The 3,347-nt window shown below is 35.4% G+C and overlaps 1 pseudogene; it reads right to left on the bottom strand.

The window, feature by feature from the left end:
* Nucleotides 1–1,320, bottom strand: part of LOC118751999 — a 1,889-nt pseudogene extending 569 nt beyond the window's left edge.
* Between the last annotated feature and the right edge of the window lie 2,027 nt (nt 1,321–3,347).

Raw genomic sequence — 3,347 nt, 5'->3', positions numbered from 1 at the left:
TCTAATGGATATCCAGAATCACCTTGAAAATAGAAGATAATGCATGCAAATTTGTAAAAACCGGTACGTTTTGGAATATAAAACAGATTATATAAGAGTTTGTTACAGAGTACTGTGCTACTAACACCATATGCATTTACATATGTAAATGCTACTTTTTTGTATGTACTCGTGTATACCATATATTACATTGTATCACAAAAGTAGCATTTACATATGGAAATATATATCGTGTAAGATTGCTTTAAGTGATACAAGTACATATGGATAAAGTCACCTACCAATTATCCAAGATGATTTGTCTCCATTTTGGTATTGGGCTTTCATATATTTTCGTTCGTTTGACAAGCTCCATACATGAGAATTATGAGCCGCTCCACCACAGACTCCATTCACAGCTCTTATGTACATCTTGTGATCACAAATCTAATAAAAAAATGTTATGAAATGGTATGAACAAAAACTTGTAAGTATTAAAAACTTACCACCATTGCATTGATGCTATGCTTTAGCTTCCGGTTAAAGAACAGATGTTCATCCTTTACCGGCCTAACCATCTGGATATGGGTTCCATCAACAGCACCTTCCTGGTAATCCAAATTTTGAGTAGAAATGGTTTTTGGATTCACGCTTTTCTTGCACGGTCATTTCAAATTTTATGTGCCTCGGACATAAAGTTTTTTCAACCGTGATACATTTAGAAGTCGTGGATTGCGCTAATCATGCAAAACGGTCTTGCCCTATTTGGTGCTGATAGCCCCCTTGTCCTAGAAATTTTAGAGGAGCAGCAAGTTTTACTGTCGGAGTTACTGCCGTAGATCTTATAGGTGCATGTAATTCGTGTTCTATGCTTCTCAACACATAATTGAAGGCATCCTTGGAAAGCCGAAAATTTTTTATGAAGCTATATTTTCAAATATATAATCATTAATAAGTTAAATTTATAGCCGGTTACATTACATATGTATGCATTTACCTTCTTTCCGATAATTCATCAATATTAAAATGATCCCTTATAGCCCTTCTTGCATTTCTCTCTTCATTAATTTCTCCGTCCAGACACAATGCAACAGAATCCATTTTTTGTTTGTTGATAAAATGAATAACAATTGTTTAATTTAAATTATGTAGTTGTTTACTTGTTTTCCTTCTACGTATTTTGACGTTTGACATTCGAAAATTCTGGCACAGGTTGGCACAACTTTCGCAAAACTAGAAACTCGATCCGAAACTTTTACAGAATGCTAAACCAAATTCGAATCGAATAACAAATTCGAATAGAATCAACTTTCGATTCGAGTTACAGAATAGGGCCCCAGTACTAATTTGTACTGGAACCTGCAAATTTTTACTGGAAAAGTGTATGATAACCCAAAAAATTTGCAAGAGCACTGAATCGAGAGCGTAATAACACGGGAGAGCTGCAAATTCGTGCTAGTGAAATTTTTACTAGCAGAAATTAGCTAGCAGAAGAAGAAAAAGAATATATGTCAAAAGCCGCCATTTGTTGAATTGGTTTAGCGCAAACAAAAGTAAAATGAGTGGAAATCAAAATATTAATGATGTACTAGGCTGTGTAAGTGCTTGTGTGAAAAGCAAAGAGTTTAAAATTGATTTATAAATAGTAAAATGTTTACAGCAGAATATCAAAAGGGTGCAACAACTATTCACTTGCAAGTTTTTACTAGTTTTGCGTTCAGTATCTTTTTCTGCTAGTTTTATCTTCTTGTTAATTTTACGCTCTATTTTGCTTTTACGCTCTGGCTGCAATGTTTTACTGGAGAAGTTACTATACAAACCTATTATTTGTTTCTCGTCCATTAGTGTAGTTCAAGATAACAACTTAATCACTTGCTCAATTATACCAGGATTAATTTGCACATTTTGTGCCCACTTTTGCAGAGTTCGTATAGCAGGAAGCGGAACCCATTCTTTTTTTGAAATCTGTAGACTTTCGCACTAGCCCAATAGAGTGTGATCGAACTTGATATGTCTTGCTCAGACCAGTTCTGCCTTTTTTACCCGCCCTTTAATTTTTTTGTCTGGCCGTCAGTGAAAATGGACCGTAACTTCTCAATATTTCGGTGTTCGAACTGGGCTTTATTAACCCGGATTACGACACATTCCATCTCTTTCTAGCATTTCATATAGTCAACATGGATTTTGCAAGGGCAAATCAACTTCTACAAATTTACTTCAATTAACATCCTATATCTCAAAAGCATTTAGTGAAAGCAAAACTGTTGATGTTATATATACTGACTTCAGTAAAGCATTTGACAAAGTGTGCCACTCGTTGCTCATCTATAAACTTGATCTTCTTGGTCTTCCACCTAATTTTCTACGTTGGATCTCTTCATACCTCTATGATGGATCAGAAAGGGTAATGTTTAAAAATACTATCTATGCCGTCATTGAGTTTATTTCAAGAGTCCCTCAAGGTAGTCACCCAGGCCCGATTCTTTTCTTGCTTTTTATAAACGATATTTCCCCAAAATCTTAATGTATGCAGATGAAGTAAAGCTTTATAAATCGTACGTTTCAATTAAAGAAAGGTCTTTGCTACAATCAGACTTATAAAAGCATGGCTTACTGGTGTCAAGTAAATCTTATGCCTCTAAATCATAAGAAATGTAAAGTAATGTGCTTCTCGCGAAGAGCTGTTCATCCCGCTTCTTATACTATAGGTAACCATAACCTGGAACAGATATACAATTTTGTGGACCTTGGTATCACAATGGATCCTAAGCTTAATTTTAATATTCATATTAATGTGACAGTCTAGAAAGCTAAAGGTTTGACGATGGTCAAAAGAATTTTGTGACCCTCATATCACTAAAACCCTGTTAACAACATTAGTTAGGCCAATTCTGGAATACGGTTCGGTGGTTTGGAATCCAAGTTATCAAATTTACTCAGACAAGATAGAATCAATTCAAAAACAATTCCTCCTTTTTGCTTTAAAAAATTTCCGTTGGGATTCTCAATATAACCTTCCACCTTATACGAGCCGATTAAAACTTATTAATCTTCCTACACTTTCCAGCCGCAGGCAAATGCTTGGTACAATTTTTATAGTTAAAATACTAACAGGCTCAATTTCAAGTCCGCTTCTTCTGGGCGAAGTTGGCCTTAATGTTCCCTCCCCCCCACTTTTGTCCCCTATTTCTGAAAGCTTGTAAAACTAATTTTAAATTGCGCGACCCACTCCGTTGCTTATGCCAGGATTTTAACTCTCATTCCAGCACGTTTGATATATCAGATCCGCTTTTCAGCATTAAGAAATCGATACTGTCCTCTCTCAATAAATGAATCATTAAAATAAGTAAGAGCAGGCTGGCCGAAGG

The sequence above is a fragment of the Rhagoletis pomonella genome, unplaced genomic scaffold (assembly GCF_013731165.1).
Source record: "Rhagoletis pomonella isolate Grant_MI unplaced genomic scaffold, Rhpom_1.0 Rhpom_scaffold_00001, whole genome shotgun sequence".
NCBI classification, from domain to species: Eukaryota; Metazoa; Arthropoda; class Insecta; order Diptera; family Tephritidae; genus Rhagoletis; species Rhagoletis pomonella.
The sequence above is the reverse complement of the archived record's forward strand: the minus strand, read 5'-3'. Positions and strand labels throughout refer to the sequence as shown.